This window comes from Arachis ipaensis, chromosome B04, assembly GCF_000816755.2.
Source record: "Arachis ipaensis cultivar K30076 chromosome B04, Araip1.1, whole genome shotgun sequence".
Taxonomy (NCBI): Eukaryota; Viridiplantae; Streptophyta; class Magnoliopsida; order Fabales; family Fabaceae; genus Arachis; species Arachis ipaensis.
In genome coordinates this window covers 108201360-108213584 of record NC_029788.2, presented here as the reverse complement: position 1 = coordinate 108213584, position 12225 = coordinate 108201360, and the positions used below count along the sequence as shown (strand labels likewise).

Here is a 12225-nt window from a genome sequence, read left to right as displayed (position 1 = left end):
AAATATTATTGTTCCCCCAAAATCTCATCATGTACAAGATATGATAATGTTATATATCTTGAATAATAATAATAAATAATAATGATAATGATAATTAAAAAAGTTAGATGGAAAAAAATAATATTATACTACTGACCTTCAATGTGTGGAAACATAGAAGCCAATCAAAATTTTCTCCATGAGATCCTTAGCTTTCAGCAGATTTGCCATTTCCAAATGCTATAATATTTCAGGTGCTGTCATCATGATGGGGAAGAGGGGCACATGAAGAACTAACTCCTCCATTAGCGAGAAAATAGTATAGAGAACATTACACAGTGTACCAGGCAAATGTAAGCAATTTTATGAAGCAAAAGAAGCCACATATATTAAATTGGAAAACTTTCTAAGTATACTAAGAACGCTAGTGTTCCAGTCATAATGTATACTTGAAACTCTTCAATATGAAATCAAACATAGTAATCATAATGTGAATTGTATGGTGAGTTAGTATTGCACGTGCCCTGCTTCTCCATCATGCTCAACATGCACCTTCTCATGTGAATATAGTAATATACTACATGTCACTAGCTATAGAAGTTATAGGAACTTGTTCAAACAAACAAAAATATAGGAGCTAGGTAGATAGAAAGGTTTGAATTTCAAGATAGAAGAAGTAGTGGTGGATTTTTGGGGAACTCTAGTTTTTTTTTTTTTAGGTGCGTTTAATGACAAAAGGGGCAAAATGGAGTGTGTTTTTAAAGGTGGTGGTGTGGGTAGCATAGTGATATAGCAACAATTAAGGAAATTACAAAAAGAGACTTAGTTGTTGGGTGTGGGGGCCTATGGAGTTTTTAAACCAAACAACAGCATGTCATATTTCACATTACTATTTAGGACCACTTACTCTTCTCTAGAAACTAGAGCATTTATATATACTTGAAATTACATGTATACCCTCTACTTGTGTGAATTAGGTGAGCAATTAAGATTTGCATGTACACTCCTATATACCAAATGAAGAAAATCTAACTTGTCTTGATAACCTTGAATTGAATAAATTCAGTTACATGGCTTCTATATAATTGGGCTAAATTTGTTATATAGGAAGGGGAGGAGGGAGGAAGAGGTTTGAAATTCAAATATATGGACTAATTTGATATTTTATATAGATATGAGACGAATTAAAAATATGCAATATATTACATACGAATTGCAATTATTTTTTATTTTTCGAAAACACAAAACCATTTCAACAAATTGTGGTAATTTTTAATTTGTAATTAATTTTCTCTTTATTTTTTGTAAACACAAAATAGACTTGGCGTATTATTATAGTGAGAAGAATTTTCTTATAATTAAAAAAGAAAAAACAGTCCGGGACGAATTTTCAGTACGGGAGGACCGTTTTGCCATTTTCAGTGGAGGTGTTTTGTAATTCTTTGATTAAAAAATATAAAGCAAAGTCAAAAAGGGGGCAAAGAGGGTCTTCTTCCTTAATATTCTTTGTTGAGTTTTTTCTTCCTCGTTTGCAAGTTTTTCTATGAGCTTTTTCTTCTTTCCGTGAGAGATGACGTAAATATTACAAGATTTTTGTTTATTTATGATAAAAAAAAATTTATTTGTGAAGGTTTATAACTTATTAAATAATTGTAAGAGTTTTGGAATTTTTTAAAAGTTTTGTACGTGTTTAGTGGAGATTTTATATTATACTTTTGTGACAGTTTTAAATTATTTTTGTGGCAGTTTAATACGGAGAATTTTATGTATGTTTAGTAGAGGTTTTATATTAAACTTTTGTGGGGGGTTTTAAATCACTTTTGTAGCAGTTGAAAACCCCCACAAATTGATTTTTTAATTTAATAAAAATGAACTATTTTGTGAGATTTTCAAACCTCCACAAATCCTATAATTATTTATTTCTTTTTAATTTAAAAACATTCTTAATCTCATCTCATTTACATACTCTCAAATTAAAAATTTATTTTTTAATATCAAAATTTAAAAACTAAATCTTTTATAACACAATTCCTCAATATAAGACATAACTCTATATATAAAAAAATTCTCTGTCAATAATTCCAAACATAATTGCATATGGTATTGTTCTACATAACTATTACTGTTTTTCTTTAAAAAATAAAATAAAACAACAACTTCAATATTCAATATCATCTAATTACATAAAGTCTCAAATATTTCAGAATGTACTAACAATCTTTGACACGATAACATTTCATCATCAATGACTTGCATTGTCTTCATCAATATGCAAAATACAATAAAATTGTTTTCAATTATCATCCCTTTTGAAAGGAGAAACATGGATAAAGTATAGATGCTTCTGCATAGTTCAGGAATCAAGAGTAGAATAACATTTCTGGATGTCAAACTCAAAGCATTCATCCTAATAAATACCTTTCAGGCTGAAAGTTGCAACCTAGGCCACAAGCACGACAATAACGAACAATGTAGTCAAACCTGAAAATCATGAATTTTATAGTACTATTATAAAAAGCACACATATCAATAACAGTCATACAAGACGAGGAAGAAAGGCAGAAAAGTATGTACTTATCAACATCAATTCTATTGCGACCATTTGCCACAATATCATACAAGAACGGGTTTTCCTTTGCCTAAGAAACTCAAAATGGAAATTTTAGGAGTAGTAAGATGGTAGAAAGCAAATAAATAACATCCAGAAGAGAGACAATTAGAATTAGGTAGACCTACATTTTGTGTAGGATTGCTACAGCTTGAAGTGATCATTTTCTGCTACAACTTAAAACCGTATCAGAATTCCTTGTCTATAAACTAGAATTTTCTAACTATAGATGTGTTATATGTACAGAAAGAGAAACATAAGAACCTTAACAAATAAAATAGTTCAAGAAGCCAAAACATATTAGATTACAAAGTAGCAAAAATGTAATGATGTTAATATGGTCCTAAAAATAGAGTATCATTGACTCCAAGAATTTTTTTGTAACATCATGCGGTAATCCTTCAAGTTTCCAAGGTATACTTCTTTGTGATGCCGGTTTGAAACATAAAAAACATGCAATATTAAATTGTATATGAATTGAAGGATCTATTATAGTACTCAATTAAAGAAAAAGAAGAAGAAAATGCTAACTATGATGCTAATTGGAAAGTACCTTTAACATCAAAGAATGCTTGTTGATTGTGCTTGTGCCTCCACCAAAAAACAAGGTTAAAACCGAGTAACTATGAGGCAAAGACATCCAAGACTCAAGCCAAAAGCAATTGCCATTTTATAATATTTTGGTTTGCTTGATGGTAACACATCTAAGGAAGAAGCAAATTATTGATGTCAGCATGAAAACAATGACACAATTTCACAATTAATTCGAAAAAAGATGAAATACTTGAGATAGTTTGATTCTTTTCCAGTTGCACAAACAAGAGGATTTCCAACAATGCTAAAAAAGTATTAATAGGAAAAATAAAAACATTCTCTTGTGTTAGTACTGAATTTTTTGGTTTCTTGAAGCCTATTAGAAACAAATGCACCATATAATCAAGGAAAAGAGATTTATTACTTGAAGGATTTAGCTAAAATTCTTAGTATAGGGCCACTGATATTATTGTAGGACAAGTCACTGAAATTGATAATCACAAAAACAAGATAATCATAATTAGAATAAGACAAAACTTTAAAAACAGAATTATTAATACACAAAAAGAAATAAAAAAAAAGTTCAATAAATATTACAGAAAAGTAAGCTGTGTCATATTAGCCAATGATTCTGACAGTTCACCATGAAAATTGTTTTTATTGAGCCTCCTGAAAACAATTTAAGCAAATTAAACTCAAGACTTTTAGTACCTGTTGCTTCTTAATTTTGGATTGCATATACTCAATTATCCATCAATAGTCCAATTAGGAATGGCATCAATCTTGGATGTCAAGGGGAACAAATCTCAACAACTCCACGATTGCCCCTTGCAGCCGCAACTTGTATTGGCTTAACACCATCTTGAAATGCAAACAGATTCAAATTTTACTCCAAATATTAACAAAATGATACTGAAAGTTTGGATAGATCATGGAGACACAAACTAAATGATTGCTAAGCTCCTAAAAGAAGATGGTGATAAGCGAAAAAGATAATACAATATTTGTCTCTCACCTCATCGAACACATTAGGATCAGCTCCAACTTTCAATAAGCAATTTATAATTTTCAGTCTGCCATTATCAGTTGTAATATGTAAAGGAGTTGCTCCACCAGCACTAATATTTACTTTTGCACCCGCCTGCATACAATAAAATTCAAATATTAGGATATAGGAACAAGCACAAGACAAAAATCATAGGGAAAAAAGTAACATGTTACTAACAGATATATACCAAATAGGAAGTAATCAAGGCTTTTATTGGGAAAAAATTCATAGATAAGTAACCTTTCACTTCCTTTCAAGCAAAAACCAAGAAGCTTCACTAAATTTTGGTGTTGAAACTCAGCTAATAACTACACTTCATTCCCGAATTTCATATCTCCTTGGCTTGAGTCCTTTGATAACCTCTTCACAGCAATCATTTGTCCATTGGAGAGCTTACCCTGAGAATATATCAGACTATGTTTTGACCAAATAAAAAATAAAATAAAATAAAAAGAAATGATCTCTATTGGAGTGAAATAGCAGTATTTTACCTTATAAACAGATCCAAATCCACTTTCTCCTAGTTTTTTAGAATATGAGAAATCCTCTGTAGCAACTCATATAGTATCAAAGGAGAACTGTAATGATTCATCAGCTATGATTTCTTCATCCGAATCATCAGCTTCACAATTGAAACAAGGATAACTAGTGAGTTAATAGTTTAGTACACTTACATCTCTTAAGGTAGAACTAGAATAGAAAGGCTATTGAATTCCCCTGTTTTTTCTTTTCTTCCCTTACAACAAATAATGATTGAGTAATTAATGCGTGGAATCATTCTAAGATTTTATGGAAACAATTTGGTTGCCACAATGTTGCCACTTCAAATTTTAGGAGCATATGCATCACAAAATTAAGCAAAGTAGTCAACACTCAACACTTACTTTGAAAATTCTTTCTTGAATAGACATACACAGAACTAAGCACCAAAATAGCAGCAATAGCAGCAACAGCAACAACAACTATGATGACAGTGGTTCGTGATGTATTGCTACCTTTTCTTGCACAAATCAGCTTCTTCGGTTAGATATTTCATTACTTAAATACACAGAGAAGAAATAGTAACTAAATTCCTCGGTGATGTATTCAAAATCATGTATTCCCCTTACTGGTTTATCATCATAAGCTTTTCATTGATTTCTGAAATAGAAGGAGACAACGGAGTGATATAGAAGCTTGATGGCAACAACGACGAGGACAGGAATGGCAACAGCGATGAGGTTACTCTCCCTCTGACCTTAGACGCTACGGCAAGCTTGATGGTGACAATGGCGAAGAGATGAATACGGTGGCGGCGAGTAGATCTAGGATTTCATTCTCACTCTTTTTCCTCTTCTAATTTTTTGGACAAATTTTTGTTTGGAGTTAAATTTTCTTAGGTTTAATCAGAGTAGGTTAGGGACTGGCTATTTGTTTGGGCAATTGGACTTAGAAATTTAAACTAGCATTAATTAATGGGGTCATATTTTGCCATAAATAAAATATGTTATGGAGGTTTTTTAAAACTTCCACACAAAATTTCCATAAACAAGTAGAAATCTTATAGTAAAATTTGCTTGAGTGAGTTGAATAAGAATATAAAATGGAGGACGATATTAGTTTGAGAATATATTACAATGGTCAGATTTTATTTTAAACATTTAAGGGAGCGAGTTTTTTTTTGTAAGGATCTATGTGTTATTGTTCCTTTCGCAATATTGTTTGAGGAACTTAATGAGTATACTTAGTCAAAGCATAGAATACAAAATATTAAAGAGAGTGACAAATATTCAGTATAAATAGCCTGTGTTAGTATTTGGTGATTTCATTCAATTTCAAACGAGGTATGTGATTGATGAAATAAGTATGCAAGCGATGTTTTCGATCTACTATCATACTAGCACAAGTGTTTGTCATCGGATTATATGTTGAATTTGAATATTTGATTATTGGAGTTAATTTACCTTAACCAAACATAGATGGACCTGATTATAACAGTGATAGCAAGAAGATTTTGAAGGCAATTATCAAATTGTTGATCCAATTGAAAGGAACATTAAGCTGATATAATGACATTAGTAAATATAGTAAATGTAGCAAATGCACTAACAAACTAACATGTATTTAGGGAGCTACCTTTTATGTGTGTTGGATTTTGATGTTATGTATACATTAGAGTTATTTTAAGTGTGTGAATGCAGGTATATAAACTTGTTATTTATATTGTAGACTTATATCATGTGTAAACTATTGTTGGTAATTTTAGATTTATAAAGCAATTGCAACATAATATGATGAAGTTGTAAGCTGCATATTTTGTGTTGAACAATGAATTATTTTCAAAGTGTTTTTAACTTTCAAATTTTTTTAATCTTATGTAGTAGATTATAGCAGTTTTAAACCGTTATTATTTTTTTTAAGAGGTAAATACTAAATTAGCACCTAAAAGATTCTAGCGCTGACAAAATGCAATACAAGAAAAAGTAATATTTGTAACAATAAAAATTGTTACAAAAAATCTGAATTTCGAAACAAAAAGAATTTATAACAAAAAAGGGACTGTTGCAGTATGTCCCGTTACAAAAAATTTTTGTAACAAAAAATAAAACTGTTACAATATAAAGTAATATTTTGTAATAATTTTTTCAATACAAAAACCAAAATTTGTTATAAAAGTGATAACAATTTTAGACCTTTAAAATATTTTCTGTAACAATATATTTTTCCTATCATAAAATTTTCTTACAAAATACAACTTGATTTTGTAACATTTTTTTCTTTAGTTGCAAAAGCACAACATTTATTTTGTAATATTTTTTTAATACAAATTACATACATAATTTACCAAATTATTTTTTTAATAAACTGATATATTAACTAATTTACTGAGCAAGTCAACATTTAAATAGTATGTAATAACATAGATAATTCAAAAATGCTTCATTTAACTAAGATTATTTTAAAACAAAATAACATTAGTATCTCCATTGATTAGTTCCACAAGTTATATTTCTTTCACAAATTCAACCAAAAGTTAAAAGTCTAACACAGACTAGTATCTCTATGAATCAAAATATTCTTGAGTCATTTAGGTAGCATGTTGTCACCATTTTAACACTCCTGTAAATGAGAAAAATCAAAACAAAAATTAGAAACAAGATATAACACTAATTACAATTTTTTTCATTCTTTTATTCAAAATTTTTAGAAAAAATTTGACAAAACTTCTCCTAAAACTTGGATATATCCACCGTCTACGGTTCCATAAAAAACAACCAATTCATCACTTATTCCTCATCCAATACACAACCAAATTTATCAAACCAAGTAATAGGATATTTATCATTTCTCAACCATGACACAACTAAAATGTAATAAATAGATCCGTACACAATTAAAATAGACTAATAATATATCAATCATCTATGAATATGTATTAAAATCATAAGCAATTTTACATCACTACAAGAAATACTGTTAAAATCGATGGCCAAATCAATGGCAAAGTTGTCTAAAACAAAGTAAGAAGTAATACCGAACACCAGCTTTAATATCCCAACTCCTTTAATAACTGGCAGTGGCCCTATATTGATCACGCAATGCATGTCTTCCAATGTATATTTGCTTTGTCCAGCCTGAAAATATTTAGATCATTACAATTTACAAAATGCGTGTCTTCCAATGAGTTCTCTGAAGACAATTCCTAAAAGTTTTTCCAAAAGCAACCGGTAAGAACAAAATATATTGTTAGACTCAGCTATCATTTAGTAGCCACTAATTTCCTGACCAAAAACTTATGAACTGATCAGTAGTTCATATTTCATAAACAATAATCAACAAAAAAATAAGTTGAGTTACCATTCAAAATATTATTAATTGTCTCATTTGAACTCTTCCACATTTGCTTGAGGTCATATTCCTTCACTCGAGCCTCATTTGTCAATATAATAGTACAATACTAATATAAGTTCTGCAAACATGTACCTCACCATGTAGCAATTCATGCAATAGAATTTTTAATCAACCAATGCATAATAGTACGTTCCCATACTTCTCAATTATCAAATGTATATATATATTCAAACAAACACAAATGAGTATTCTAGAAGGAACACACTACTATATATAAGAAAAATATTAGTATAGCATTAAGGGTGGATGATGGATAAAGGTAGTTGCAGAGCAGCAGTGCCTAAAATGCTCAATTTTATTCTAATCATAGTGCTTTAATACTATATATACATGTATATATCAACACCGATAAAACACTTTTACTTTCCTTTTAGTTCCATAGTGTTTTCAATTAAACTTTTCAATACTATATATACATGTATATATCAACGCTGATAAAATCACCATATATGTTTTCAATATCTTTAAAACTTTATTTTATATAAACATCTACTCCATATTATTATTGGATTTTGGTACAATAACTCTCCACTTCAAAACTTTTTTTTGCATGCATCCACGTGCACATTAATATTACACACATGCACCAACATAACATGCATGAGGAATGCGTACACTAAGACACTGGTGAAATGAGAGATAATAGCAATGAGTTTTATCATAATTCACAACAACATGAAATGCTGCTATGAAATCGTATTTGTATAGGTAATTTTTCATTGTTATGCAGTTGGGATAATTATTAACATCATGAGAACATGTATCTAGCAATAGCAAACAGCTAAGAAAGGTTTATAATTAATTTTAGTTTCTTTTTTTTATTTACTTTGAAATTTGTAGGTACTTGCTTTGTAAGTTTGAGACAATACACAGAGTTTTGAATTCTGAACTCAAGCTATAGCAAGTGGGTCATGAAATCATGTATAGTTTCTAACACTGCTGTAATTTTGTTATGGTATTTTAGTTAAGATGACTATTAGTTTTACAGAAACCAGTTTTAATATTGATTATGGACTAGTTCTTTAGTATTGAATAAGCTCTAAATTGGTTCAAAACCAGCCCATCTAATTTTTAACCAGCTAAAAATTGGTTATCTATTTTTCTGAACTTGCATCCAAGTATAGGGAATTCATGATGTTAATGTTAGTTGTGCTTATTTGTGCAGAATAAAGCAATTCATAAATTTAGGCATGTTGAGATTGGAAGAACTAAAAAATAGATTAGCAAACAGATTATAGAACAATATGTTCATAGGCAACAAGAATATCAAAAAACAAAACTTGCTCAAATCAGAGTATTGTCAAACTTGCTCAATGTATCTACTATTCAAATCATCATATTGCTGGTCCAAACATGAAAAAAAATATCAAGAAAAATAAGAACACACAGGTGAACAATATCAACTGCAGATATAACTATTGGATTTTTAAGAAAATCAACCTTCTGATGATTTTCTATAGTCAGCCCCATCTGCTCAATCTGATTTGCCATGGCCTAAACAGTGAAAAATGACAATTTTATGAACAATCATTTTATCATATGAATACAAATTATGGGAAACCAACCTTATTAACCATCAAAGATCAGAAGTTGGGCCAAATCAATATTCAAATCAAAATAGAAATCAAATCGATTATACCAAATCAATATTCAAATCAAAACAAAAATCAAATCAATTAAAATCACAAAATAAGAGACACTTGAGTTACCTAATTAGAGGTTGGGCCACAACGAGGAGGCAGAGAATTAATGATAAGGCGCGATTTAAAAGGAGCGACATCCAGAGGGGCAGACAACGGCGTGACAATAGAAGCAGAAGAGGTGACACCCACAAACGACGAGGGCAAGCATCGATGGTGACGACGGCGATGACGGTTTCGTGCAGCTCCAATAGTGACGACGGCGACGGAGCTGGCAGTGATGAGGGCAGCCAGGCTCCTTTTCAGTGGCGGCAACCCTACTTCCTCTCTCCCTCGTAAGTTCGCCTCTCTCTCTCTCTCCTCGCGTTATGACTCTCCCGGCGGCGACACGACGGCGGCGATAGTGGCAGTGACATCCACTGGTGTCGTCTCCCCTTTTTTCCCTCTCGTACCTTCTCCTTCTTCCCCCCTCCACCTCCCCCCCCTCTCTCTTTTCTTTCCTTTTTTTTCATGTGTGTGTGTATGGTGAAGGGATGAGTGTGTGTGTTGGGGGGGGCGGCTGGGGAAAAAGGTGATGGTTAGGGTTAGGATTTGGAAGTATGTGTAAATTAGGTTTCTATTTGGAAATTTTAATAAAATTAGGGTATAGAGTAAGTATTTTTAATAAAACTAGGAATAATCAAATTACTAAAGTTTTAAATTCTAAATAAAAGAATATCCAAATATTTATAAAAATTATGAGTTCTAATTAATTTTAAACTCAAAATCTCATAACTTTGATTTAATTATTTTTTGGTAAATAATTTTTTGAAAATATAACTATGAATTACTATAATAAATTACAAATAATTTATTATTTATTTTTTAACAATCGGGGGTCTTACAGGCTTAATGATGAGTGTTGGGTTATGGTACGTTTAGGACTAATAGAGAGAGAAAAAAAACCAAAGCTCTATATTTTGTTCTTAAGAGAGTTTTTTAAAAATTTGTTTAAGTGTAAAAATATGTTAAATTTTAGAGCGGTAATGAAACAAAAAATAATATTTGTTATAAATTTATTTTAAATAAGAGAAGGAGGGTGACCTAGTGAGGCAGTGATGACGGTTCTACCTTTTGCAAGAAGACAATAACCTTGAGTGTGAGAGGTAGAGCCGTGGAGACAATGAGAGTGGACGAAGGTGGCAAACAGCAGAATAAAGAGTGAAAGTGAGGGTTAGAATTAGAGTTTTTATTTTTATATTTATTTTTATTTTTAAATTTTAACTATTTTTATTTATGTTTAACAAATAAATTTTTTTAGTTTAAAAAATTAATTTTTAGTCAATATTTAAGACTTAATTATTAGTAAAAATTATATATTAATTTTATAAAGATTTTAAAAATAATTTTTTTTAGTTACAAAATTTCTTGTATTTTGTGACAAACAAGTAACTTGTTATAAATAATATTAAATTTTGAGACAAATTAATTTTTTGTTACAAAATAATTGAAGTTTTTGAAACAAATGGATATTTAGTTACAAAATATTTTGAACTTTACAAACAACTTTATTTTTGTTACATAATATTATAAAATTTTACAACAAAACACCGGTTCATTACAAGAGCCAATATAATTTGTAACAAAAAAATCAAGTCGTTACAAAATATCAAAACGTTTTGTAACAAATTGTATTGTTGTTACAAAACATTATTATTATGTAACAATCACTAATTTTTGTTAAAAAAAACTAATTTTTTGTAACAATTTTAAATTTGTTACAAAGTTTTTGTTACAAATGTTTCATTTTCCTGTAGTGATGGTATCTAACTTTTGTTATTGACAAAATAACCTTTGAAAGATTTTAAAATTTGACAAAAACATCTAAACGTGAAAGCATGACGTCACATTGAACAAGACACTAATATGACAATGGGAAGAGCTTTAGTGATGGTGGCAGAGAGTTCCGATGACGTTTCCGGCAAGGAGGGGAGCTTGCAGTTGCGACAATGGCGTTTTCGCATCTCATTCTCTCAGTCTCGCATCCTACCCCTCGTTCGTCTTTCTCTCTTCTTCTCTAACTTGAATAAGAAGAGAAGATCCAGAGAGAAATAGAAGAGAGAAGAAGAAAAAGGAGAGAAGCGAAAGAAGAGGACGCCGGTGGTGTAAGAACCGCGATTAATTCACCGTTTAAATAAATAATTAAATTTTTCAAAATAGGTTCCAAAAATTTAGAATGTGAATTAGAAAATTTAAATATGATATTTGGACTCAATAGATTTTTCTGAGTTAAGGAAATGTAATTTTCTGCGAAAAGTCGCGCAAAAACTTGAACCGATAAATTAACCGGCAGTATCGGCTTAAATCTGTCCAGTACTGTGCAAGAATAATAAAAACAGTAGAAAACCTTAGGAAAATATTAGAATTGAAAACCGAGTATTAATTTTAAGGATTTTTTTTCAGAAATAAAATAAAAAAAATTCATATTTCCTCAAACACCATTTTTGAACTTTAATTTCCCAAATACGATTTTTTTTTTTTTTAGT

The 12225-nt window shown here is 30.2% G+C and overlaps 2 long non-coding RNA genes across 10 annotated transcripts; both read right to left on the bottom strand.

The window, feature by feature from the left end:
• On the bottom strand, positions 2059–5621 carry LOC107639640. Of its 9 annotated transcripts, none has more exons than XR_002361578.1 (9): positions 5054–5621; positions 4661–4791; positions 4410–4567; positions 4137–4262; positions 3833–3982; positions 3141–3605; positions 2554–2754; positions 2398–2460; positions 2059–2238 (listed from the first exon to the last, which is right to left on the bottom strand). It is a non-coding gene; the product is annotated as an uncharacterized LOC107639640 (long non-coding RNA). The 9 variants fall into 9 exon arrangements; XR_002361576.1 differs by having other exon boundaries at positions 2099–2460; positions 2554–2618; positions 2716–2754; positions 5054–5616; XR_002361577.1 differs by lacking the exon at positions 2554–2754 and having other exon boundaries at positions 5054–5612.
• On the bottom strand, positions 7074–10289 carry LOC107639642. The gene is made up of 4 exons (XR_001620253.2): positions 9770–10289; positions 9501–9554; positions 7684–7783; positions 7074–7268 (listed from the first exon to the last, which is right to left on the bottom strand). It is a non-coding gene; the product is annotated as an uncharacterized LOC107639642 (long non-coding RNA).